Genomic DNA, 12,078 nt, shown 5'->3' on the forward strand with positions numbered 1-12,078 from the left:
ATAAATGCTACAAAATTCACCTTCACAGTGAGTGTATCCAGATCTCTTGATTGACGTAAAAACATTTGCAACTGGTTGTGGTGCATCCACCACCATATCTTCTTCAGCACAATGGCCTCTTGCCCCTTTGTCTCTCTTCACCGCCACCACATAGGAGATCTGCTGTACAACCCAGATCCTTGACACCTTGACCTCTTTCACCCTAAAAGGGCACTCAAGGAAGTCCGGAGTACGATCCCCACCACAGTTGCAACATTTTCCCTTCACAGATTTTTCAATAACATACTTGTCCCGTCTGCCAACAATTGACACGTGGCCACTGTAGGGGTTTGGACACAAATGCTCTCTCCGCATACCTCACATATCCAAGCTTCACATGCGCAGGTACAGTCTCCTCAAACAAGAATAATATCCATAGGCTTTTCTCCTTCTTTCCATTTACAATATGGGTCAGGCGATGTGCACTGACCACTCCTGGGATTTTCTGAATAAGGTAGGCCTACTCGTCATCTACAGTACCAGTCAAAAGTTTGGACACACCTACTTATTCAAGGATTTTTATTTATTTTTACTATTTTTTACATTGTAGAATAATAGTGAAGACATCAAAACTATGAAATAACATATATGGAACCATGTATTAACCAAAAAGCGTTCAACAAATCAAAATATATTTTATATTTTAGATTCTTCAAATAGCCACCCTTTGTCTTGATGACAGCTTTGCACACTCTTGGCATTCTCTCAACCAGCTTCACCTGGAATGCTATTCCAACAGTCTTGAAGGAGTTCCCACATATGCTAAGCACTTGTTGGCTGCTTTTCCTTCACTCTGCCGTCCGACTCATCCCAAACCATCTCAATTGGGTTGAGGTCGGGGGATTGTGGAGGCCAGGTCATCTGATGCAGCACTCCATCACTCTCCTTCTTGGTAAAATAGCCCTTACACAGCCTGGAGGTGTGTTGGCTACCACTAAGCCCAAACCAGATGGGATGGTGTATCGCTGCAGAATGCTGTGGTAGCCATGCTGGTTAAGTGTGCCTTGAATTCTAAATAAATCACAGACAGTGTCACCAGCAAAGCACCCCCACACCATAACACCTCCTCCTCCATGCTTTACGGTGGGATCTACACATGCGGAGATCATCCGTTCACCCACACCGCATCTCACAAAGACACAGCGGTTGGAACCAAAAATCGCCCATTTGGACTCCAGACCAAAGGACACATTTCGTGTGTCTTGGCCCATTTCGTGTGTCCTTTAGTAGTGGTTTCTTTGCAGCAATTCGACCATGAAGGCCTGATTCACACAGTCCCCTCTGAACAGTTGATGTTGAGATGTGTTTATTACTTGAACTCTGTAAAGCATTTATTTGGGCTGCAATTTCTGAGGCTGGTAACTCTAATGAACTTATCCTCTGCAGCAGAGGTAACTCTGGGTCTTCGTTTCCTGTGGTGGTCCTCTTGGGAGCCAGTTTCATCATAGCGCTTGATGGTTCTTGCGACTGCACTTGAAGAAATTTTCAAAGTTCTTGAAAATGTTCCGTATTAACTGACCTTCATGTCTTAAAGTAATGATTCTTGCCATAATATGGACTTGGTCTTTTACCAAATAGGGCTATATTCTGTATACCCCCCCTACCTTGTCACAAAACAACTGATTGGCTCAAACGCATTAAGAAGGAAATAAATTATACAAATTAACTTCTAAGAAGGCACACCTGTTAATTGAAATGGATTCAGGTGACTACCTCATGAAGCTGGTTGAGAGAATGCCAAGAGTGTGCAAAGCTGTCATCAAGGCAAAGGGTGGCTATTTGAAGAATCTCAAATATAAAATATATTTTGATTTGTTGAACACTTTTTTCGTTACTACATGATTCCATATGTGTTATTTCATAGTTTTGATGTCTTCACTATTATTCTACAATGTAAAACATTTCAAAAAGAAAGAAAAACCCTTGAATGAGTAGGTGTATCCAAACTTTTTACTGGTACTGTATATCTAACGAGACTCCAGATATAACTCTTTTAGCAGGTACCCTGCTCTGAATATCAATGAAGGTCAGTTCCGACGTGGGGAATTTTGCCAGATCCAGTGCACGCTTCTTCTGTTCTTCATTTACACAATTAACCAAAACAAGGCCGCTTCTAGTCACCTTGATTTAATCCACCTTTCCCATTGCTCTCTTCACAGTCCTCAACAGTAAAAAAGGATCTCCCAAATGAACCTCCTTGTCCAAAAAACATTGGGTTACGGATGTAACCTTGGTTCTCTGAGTAGAGTAACGGGTCGCCAAACAACCTATGGGAACTCCTTCCCCTTCACGCGATGTGATTGAGATGTTTAATATCAAAGATGTTTACAATCACGCCACACCTTTACTGTACCCACGTGACCTGTCACTATATATAAAAGGTGGTGTGTTGTGACAATGTCTATTACTTCACTTGAACCCCAAAGAGGTGGAGGAACGACATGAAAGCTTGGCGACCCGTTACTCTACTCAGAGAACCAAAGTTACATCCATAACCCAACGTTCTCTTTTGTTTTTGTAACGGGTGGGAGAGGCTGTGGGAGAGGATGTACCAAAGATGTTGTTCGGACAACAAATTGGGATAACTCACCAGACGTACTTGTATGCAACAGAATATAATTACCCAACATGGTAACACAGATTTTCAACTGTGGTATACAACCGTATACACAAGCAAGCTGAAAGCTAGAACGTACAACATGAGGCTTCAATTGGGTGCAACAGCACCAAGAGTGGAAGGCCTCTGTATAGAACATCCATCTCACTGATGGTTGATAAGTAAGTATGTACAAGGTTCACAGTATGCTCACTTATCTGGGTTGAGAGAGCATGCCGTGTCCAGAACCACAGACCCCACTGATGGTGTGGACATAACATTAAGTCTGTAGAACCTTATCAAAGTCATGGGTGTTGCCCAACTTGCAGCAACACAGATACAGTCCAGGGAGGCCCCTCTGAACAGGGCCCATGAAGTGGCCATACCCCTGGTGGAATGTGCTACCACGTGGTCTGGTGTTGGTCTACCTGCTGCAGCGTATGATTTTGACACTGCATTGGTAATCCAATGTGCCAGTCTCTGCTTCAAGACCTTTGATGTTTACACTCCCCATAACACACACAAAGCTGTTCTGTTTGACGAACAGTTCTTGTTGCAGCAAGATAGGCACTCAACGCCCTAACCGGTCAAAGTGTATGCAACTCACGACTCTCCTGTGAGCAGTGGGGAGGCGGGTGAAATGTCCCTATGATTAAGGGCTGGTTAGCATGTGGTGATGAAAGCACCTTAGGTAAGAATGCTGGATTTGGCTGAAGCACTGCCTTAAATCAATTTTCTGCTAGTCTTGCTCTTCATTGTAATCAGACGGCTGAAATAAATACTATGCATGCCAGCTCTTGGCTAAGAGTCGAGGAGAGACTGACTGCATCACTTCTTCTTTTTATAAGAAATATTAATGTGTTGAAAATCCCAAATTGTTTGCATAGTCAACTTTAACACAGCTCTGACACACACACTTACCCCACCAGACATAACCACCAGGGGTCTTTTCACAGTCCCCAAATCCAGAACAAATTCATGAAAGTGTTCAGTATTATATAGAGCCATCATAGCATGGAATACAGTGTTGCCAACGATTTCCCAACCAGGTCTAACTGTAGATAGTTCTTTCATGGTCTCAGCATCATAGTTTGCGGAGTGGCGTGCCTGCAGCTCCTTTTGATAGAAGGCCAGTATTGCTGCTGAATTGCTACGCCTAGCGGCTGAAGAGGTGCTGTCATATGTCCTGCGTAGGAAGCAATCAGATACCCTGCATCGTTTGTTAGGCAGCTCTTGGTCTGAACTGTGACGGAGAAAAGCAGGTAGAACAAGCAAAGCAAATTATTTGTCCATACGGGGGAAATGGCCAAAACCATCTTCATCTGCACCATGAACTGTAGCTAAGCAAGTGCATATGCTTGGCATGGCGGGGGTTCTGTCATTTGGTGTGCTCCAAGTGCATTGGAGCTCACGCATGAAGTCTGAATGACGGGATGGGTGTCTCAGTCTTTGAAGAATTGAATTCATCAAACTTGGATGTTGATGCCATGGCAGTAGGTGCATTCTCCACATTGAGGTTTCTGCTTGCCCTCTCAAAGATTTCAGACAAGGATATTTTCTGGTCGACCGTCACTGGGACTGGACGATGCTAGAGCTGTGGTACACAGCATCATAATCATCATCAGAGTGCTCATAGTCTGTGTCATAAGAATGGGAGGCTCTTGTGGACAATAAGTCAGTGTCAACTGATTCAACAACCACGCTCCGTTCAGAGGTAGGGGTAGGGTTTGGTACTGGCGGGGGAAGCCTGGCCAGGATGTGCTCGAGGGCAGACTCAATAGTTGCCATACAACTGTCCAGTGACTTAATCTCCTTGCGCATCTCAGTGCGTCACAATTTATTACCAGTCAAGGATTTATTATCACGAGGGGAGTGAGACGCGTCATTAGACCTGGAGCGTTTAGAATGATCATTGATCAGTGAGGCAGACACATCTTATGAGAATGTGTCTGCCTCACAAGTCGAGATTTCAATGCTCTCGGTTTGAATTTCTGACAGTAAGTGCAAGTGCTACTACCCTGTGTAGTTGCTTGAGCATGTTCAGCTCCCAAGCAAAGAACGCAAAGTTTGTGATCATCCGAGGCTGGGAGTTGTTTTTCACACTTGACATGGGTGGAATGACATCCTGTGTACAGCACTGAATCAGTGTGCAAAGAACGAGATGTGTGTTCCAAGAAAAAGGTAACAAAAAATTGCATCTCGGTGTTTCAAATCAAATCCAATTTTATTTGCCACATGCACCGAATACAACAGGTGTAGACATTTGTTACGTGAATTATTTAACAAACTATTTCAGTGTCTCTGTGCGTCTCCCAAAAGGTTGTAAGTCTTTTGGATTTAAGAAACGGACAGAGTCCCGGTCTGCATAGTCAGAGATGTTTATTCATTGAGAATTCTGCCATCACAATTTCAGAGTCCATCTTTTATACTCACACGTCATACAAAAATCCCTCCCCTCTTTAGGCAGGCTGTAGTTTTCCACTTTATAATTGCTCTCCTGACCATCAGTTCACACACACACTTTCTTATCATAGCCTACTCCCTGCATTCCTCAGTTATCGCCGTTCTCACAATATTCTGCACCATGTGTCATACTCCTTAAAAAGCCTAACAGTTTCTCTCCTCCCTAAATTGGGAGGCCTCTTTATCTTGGTTTCTCAGTTGTCTGTAGACAGTTCTCCTTGTCCTTTGTTGTCTGGTCTAACTCTTACTCACATTGCTAAATATAGCTCAATGTCATAGTCTTTACTGGTCCTACACTCACACATTCTAACACATTTCACACAGTTTCAGGGTGTAATAATTAGTCATTAATAATTATTCTATCAATCCACCCTTTGACTAGAAATTACACACATACTCACAAAATATATGTTGTTATAGAAATGAATCACACACATTGAAGCATATAAGTTGATTTGCATATAAAAACATAAAAATTTGTCTCATTCAATACATGTTCGTCAGGGTTACCCCATGATTAAAAGCATAACGCTACTCTTTAGCAATGGTACCTAACCTGTTTACCCACTATCTGGAAACAACAGTCTAAGCCTATAGTGAAGAACATTTGCTTCATCACATCCTGCAACATCAGTTAACTAGTACATCATACTTAAAACAAGACTTTAATCCACAAAAGATCATTACAATAACTTTTAAACTAGAGATTTATAGTTCTAGGAAAACATCCAGTCTCAAACTATCTGAATCGTCGTCGTCCTCCACCAAGCCTGGTGGGTCATATTCTTCATTCCTTAGGTCGGAGTCCGGGATTGGGCCGTATCTCACCATCTGTTGGGAAACTGCATTCTCCAACGCCTTGCTCACCAACCCTCGGACACAGGGAATAAGACAACATCCACAAAGAACAAGCATACCCATAGACGCGATTGCCGCGCCTAAAATAGTTACAACAATAGTTTTCCATTTACCAAACATGTTATCAAATCAACCAGTCATTGATGTATTCACCCCCCAGTTCTCAGCCCATTGTTTACTTAATGCAGTGAGACCTGCCAGTGCTCTAGTTACTGTACCATCTGGGGCTGTATTGTTGGGGATAAACATACAACAATGACCTCCCACCATCTTGTAAATCCGCCCTTCTCTGCTAAAAGTATTTTGAGAACCAAACTATTCTGCAGGTCATGAGTGAGGTGGCGGATAGTTGGCCTGAGATTCTCTTCACTGCATCCCTTGTCTAATTAACAAACATTTGCAGATCTAATTAATCCAGTCAACATTTTTATCAATTGTAACCCACCAGTAAAACCTTCTCCAATTTTATCTGTGATTCGCATTACTTTGGTGTCTATAACATTGATAATCTCCGGGGTTCATGGTGAATTGGGGTGCCTTAGTATTATCCTTTTTAAGAGTGGTTATTTTAATATCAGAACAATTAGATGAGGTTTGGTTTGATCCCAGATCTATCACACAAGAGAACATGTTCTGAGGCATAGGTGCAGTTACAAGGGTTGGCCTACCTGTTGAACAGGCATAACAATTAGTTTGACCCAACGCCCTAGCTGTGTAGTTCATCCACCTTACCCAGAAGTTCTCATTTGAAATTCCTTCTACTTCTCCTTGGTTCATTTCCTGCAAGAGGAAATATTCTACCCTTGGTGGTTTAGTGCTATTTAGGATTCCTTCTGAGGGCCTTCCAAGGGGTATTAGACTATTTGTTGATACCTCTGGTGATAACATTGGATCTACCTGCTGATCTGTCTCGGAGGTGGAAGATTAATTTCTCTCCTGAAAAATGAACCTCAAACATATATCTTCCCCGAAATCATCAACACAGGCCCAATAGTTCCTTGCTATGTCATCTTGCATAATTGACTTTACCGTTATCACCAGTTCCGTTTTTGTTTAATTCCCCATCGGTGTACTGCGTCCATTCCATTCTCATAGTATGTTCCCCAGGTATGTTTAAACACCCTTGCCCAAGGACATGAGCGTTCCCCAGTGCAAATGTATTTACCATACCTTCTAGGACCTAACTTTCTTGTACACGCCCCCTTCTTAGCAAAGCCTCTAAAACCTCCTATCTCTTCATGTGTCACGATGTCGGTGTATGCGGTAGACTGAAGTCAGGCGCAGGACACAGAACTCAAGGGAAAAACGTAACTTTACTAAAGCTCGTAAAGAAACAAGAAGCCTCCACGCAGGGAGGAATAAATCCACTCACCAATGACATACGAGTACAAGCAACAAACACGCACAGAACACAATGGGAGCCACAGGGTTAAATAGGGGCGGAGTAATCACAAGATGGGCAACAGGTGTGAAACAATCTGACACAACAGGTAGAACATAGAAACATAGAACATAGATCGGCAGCAGCTAGTACTCCGGTGACGACGAACGCCGAAACCTGCTCGAGCAAGGAGGAGGGGCAGCCTCGGCAGAATCCGTGACATCATGGGAGAAGTCAAATGGTATCTTGAATCCCCCATCTTGTGGTAAACTGACTTTAACTATTAAAATAATCATTGCCCCAATAGTCTTTCTTGGTTTCAGTATTTCTACGAGATCGAATCAGTGCATCATTTCCCTGTTTAGGTTGACCTGGATTAATCCATAATATGGTTAACATGATGATGCAGCTCAGAGTCCCCCAAAATCCCCAAAACCGCCATCCCAATCCTGTCCTTGACCCACCTGCCTGGTACTTCCCCATACCCACACCTCTATAAACACCCCACAGTGATGAAAGGTCGGGGTAGGGTTTCTTCGTTAACAGAGTTTACCCCGAACCCTAGTGGTTCAGTTCTTCTCTTTAACTCTGTGTGTGTTCAACGGTGTTGGTATGTGGGCCTACCTTTTTGCAGTGGGTAACGTGGACCCAAGTGGCTCTCTCAGCTATTCTTATAGCGAAGGCAGTTACCAATAGGACTTGGTATGGTCCCTCCCAGCGTGACTGCTTTCAATCCTTTTTCCTCAACGATTGGATCCACACCCAGTCTCCAGGTTATATACTATGAATCACCTTCTCCTTTAATTCTCCTGTAGGACACAAATTCTTAGACATACGGGTATGGTTAACGAACAATTTTCTCATGTGTTCTGCTAGTGTATTCTCTAGTTCTATGTCTGCCTGTTCTGGTCCTGCCAACTGTGGCATTATGTAAGGTCTTCCAAACACTTAAAAAAAAAAAATATATATATATATATTAGTAATTCGTTATACCATAGGCCACAAAGTGTTTCCTAACCTGCTCTACCATCCATCCCTCCCGTTGACACATGGCTCTGCCCGTGTGTCAATATTGCAGCATATCTAAACAGTAATTTCGGGAGAATTGGTAAGCTGTCTTTGACCCATATTCCTTCCTTATTTACTGCGCCTTGCTTCACCCATCTGTGAACTTCCTTAATTGGGGCCCTACTGTAGCTCTCTATAAGTAGATCTCTATCTATCGAAACTTCCTCTTTTGACAGCTGACTGGGACCAGAAAAGTGTTTTAACCCTGCTGACAACATTTGATAATACCTCAACTTACATCTGTCCCATAAAAGTAATCCAAGATTAGTGCAATTGACTAGCAACATGTATCCCTCATTCAGGGAAAGCTCTCTCTCTCTCTTCTGTTATTTTATGGTTCGAATCATATATATTATTACCGAATTATACATTTCTTCACACTTTTCACAGTACTATAAATTACCCTCAACTTGGTAAAATAAACTATCTTAAAGTCCTCCTCTCATGCCTTTAGAATTTACCAGTGTGGATGATCAATTAACACCAGAAAGTCAAAACAGAGTTCAGAGGCCATTGAAATCATTCAACGAACTGTTCCATCCCATAGTATACTAAACATTACCATCATCCTAAATATTTCATAAATTTTACTTATCCCAAGTGTTCATTGAGTCCTCATGACATTTATTCTCATAAGAAATCATATATACCCTAAACTCAGTCAAAACAGAAAAACTCAATAAAATTCACTGTGTGTGCTCCTTTAAGACTTCACCTTTGACCTGTTGAAAACCCCCTAAAATTGAAATAACAACCCTTCATAAACATCATACTAGGTGTGTTGTTTTTTATTTGAAAAACCCAATTGAAAAACAACAACCAAAAATAGCCAGGCCCGACTTAATTTGGTAGCTCACTTTTACGACCTAAATACTGCCTAACTTCACTAAACTGCTCCCCCTATCCCTGGGCAACATTCCAATGAGATAAGCGAATCTCTTTCTCCTGGAAGATAAATTATTCTTTTTGTTAACCTTCAATTACCATCAGTAATCTAAAGATGGTAAGTACACACAAAACATGATACAGATATCCCCAGTCCTAACTCATCAATAATCGTTTGTATCAATCTAATTCCTCATAACTAATCCATAAAACCACTCAAAATTCCTTGAGTATACAATGATTATGTTTAATTGATTACCCTTCAGATCATATCCTCTTTAAATCTCACAATGATTATTGAACCCCTAAATCTGCTCCATGGGATCTCATCTCAAATGATCCATTATCAATTATTTGATCAACACCATAGGAAAATCTGTCTCCCCTTCTATTGTTCCTGTCGCCCCTGTAAATGTCATATTTCATTCATTAGCCAATACAATCCCATACTCCGTGTAAGTAAGACATTATATTTTATCCCAGGCATCCCCTTAACATAATGCTATAGGAGACTTCCATCAATCCTGGAAGACATTATATAATACCACGTTTCATTAAGTTCACTACACCTTCTAATATAAACCTATAACCCCTTTCTATTAATTTAATCATCGCAACCTGTTGCATTGATGTTTTTAAAATATAAACCTATTGTTTAATAAATCCACTGTTTGCATTAAACACATCTCTCAGTCTCTCTAGGTATTGACTAATAGTCTCACAGTCTCCCTGCTTACACTCGTGGACTTTGGAGAAGTCGGCATGTCTGTGACAATATTCTCTCAGATTATCACAGAGTTGTGCCAATTTATCTCCATAAGCCCCTCCTTCTGCCCACTCTAGAACCGGCGCATTCCCATCTCCGGGAACCCAGTTTCCTCTCACTGCCGCCCAGTCCTTTAACACTATCTGTCTGACTGCCCTCTCTAGTTCCCCTGTATTCAGCTTAAAGCTGGCGGTCAGCGCTTCCATATCTCTTCTGAACTGGTGTACCCCCGTCTTAGGGTGGGGTATCCCTTCCACTGCTCTCACTACATCTCTCTGCTTTGTTTACTAAATCCTGGCATTAGTAAATTCTATCCACACACCACCAAAAACGAATAACATATTTGCATACACATAACTAGAAAGCATGAATTTAATGCCATTCTTGCTTAAACAATGCAATTCAACATTTCTCATCACCCAATTTCTGTTACTTTTTTCACACAGGAAACCCTGTAGAATCTCTATCCTCTATTGCTGACTTTCCATCTAACATTACTTTTCAACATTTCTCAAATCTAATTACCTCTGTTATCAACTAAAATTATAGCCACCTCTTATGAAACCCCCAATCTGTCATTGTTTAGAATACAGCAGATATAGGTAACTGTCCTTTCTAAGTAGGCTACAAATAACACCAAACACATGCCGTAGTTGACCAGCATATATTGAATTTATCTCCATAGTATTAATATCCAATGTAGGGATTGACGTTCCTTAATGGAAACTCTAAATTGGCTTTGTACAATATTATATTAATTATGTCTCACCCATGACGTATGTCTACGTTTGGGTGAGCAAGTTAATATATAATTATTATTCCAATTATTATTTTATGAAGTCTCTAGCCTCTCATTCAACACAAATCCCCATCATCAAATATACTCCCAGCAGAACGGAAAAAAACACAAAAAACAGACTGTGATTTCCAGGACACTGCCCCTTTGTTTCTGGCCTCACTATCTCCCAGAGAGTTGGCACTCCCTTAAGGTCTCTCTTACTCCTCTTTTTCTCTCCCAATCTGCGCTTGGTAAACTGCATACTTTTTAAACCTCAATCAGTGTTGCTGTGCCGTTCTCCACCCTATCAAAGTATTTTTAATGGTCCTGCTTATCTCTGGTCTCATTCCACTGAGGAACGCTATATTTTTAATTGGTGATGGTAGGGCGTATCATTCCCCTGTCTCTGGTCTGGCTCGGGTATGCCACTGTTTGCGTTAAACACATCTTTAACCCTCTCTAAGTACTGGCTGACAGTCTCACTATTGTCACACCCTGGCTCGGGGACTCATTATGTTGAGCCAGGGTGTGTTCATTCTATGTTTTCCGTTTCTTTGGTGGGTGTTCTAGGTTGTCTATTTTCTATGTTTGCCGGTGTGACTCCCAATCAGAGGCAACGAGTGTCAGCTGTCGGCTGGTTGTCTCTGATTGGGAGCCATATTTAATCTGTCTGTTTTTCTTTCGGGTTGTGGGATTTTGTTTGTGTGTGTTCGTGTTGTACCATAGACGTCACGCATTCGTTGTTTATTTGTTTTGGTTCGTGTGATCATTTAAATAAATAGAATATGTTTGCTTGCAACGCTGCGCCTTGGTCTACTCAATCCTACGACGAGCGTGACAGAAAATCCCACCTAAACCAGACCAAGCAGCGTGAAGAGGAGAGAGGAAGGACCTTGGATCAGGGGAGTAGGAGTTTCGGCTGGGCCACGCTAAGTGAAGAGGAGAGAGGCTGGTCTATGAAGCAATGGATCGAGAGTCTGGCGAGAGCAAGGGAGGCCTGGTCCACGGGGAGGAGAGAACCCCAGAACATTTTTAGGGGGGGGCTCACGACGTGGACGACGGGGCAGCAGGAGGCCGCGATGGAGCGGTCCAGCGGGTGTGAAGAGGAGGCCGCCAGGTTAAGGGGGCCACTGGTCACAGAGGAGAGGGAAAGTGTGGAGGCACGGCGAGAGGTACTGGGGTGTGTTACCAGTCCGGTCCGGCCCGTTCCTGATCCCTGCGTAGGGCCAGTGGTGTGTGTCCCC

This window comes from Coregonus lavaretus (genome assembly GCF_964263955.1).
Source record: "Coregonus lavaretus genome assembly, chromosome: 39".
Taxonomy (NCBI): domain Eukaryota; kingdom Metazoa; phylum Chordata; class Actinopteri; order Salmoniformes; family Salmonidae; genus Coregonus; species Coregonus lavaretus.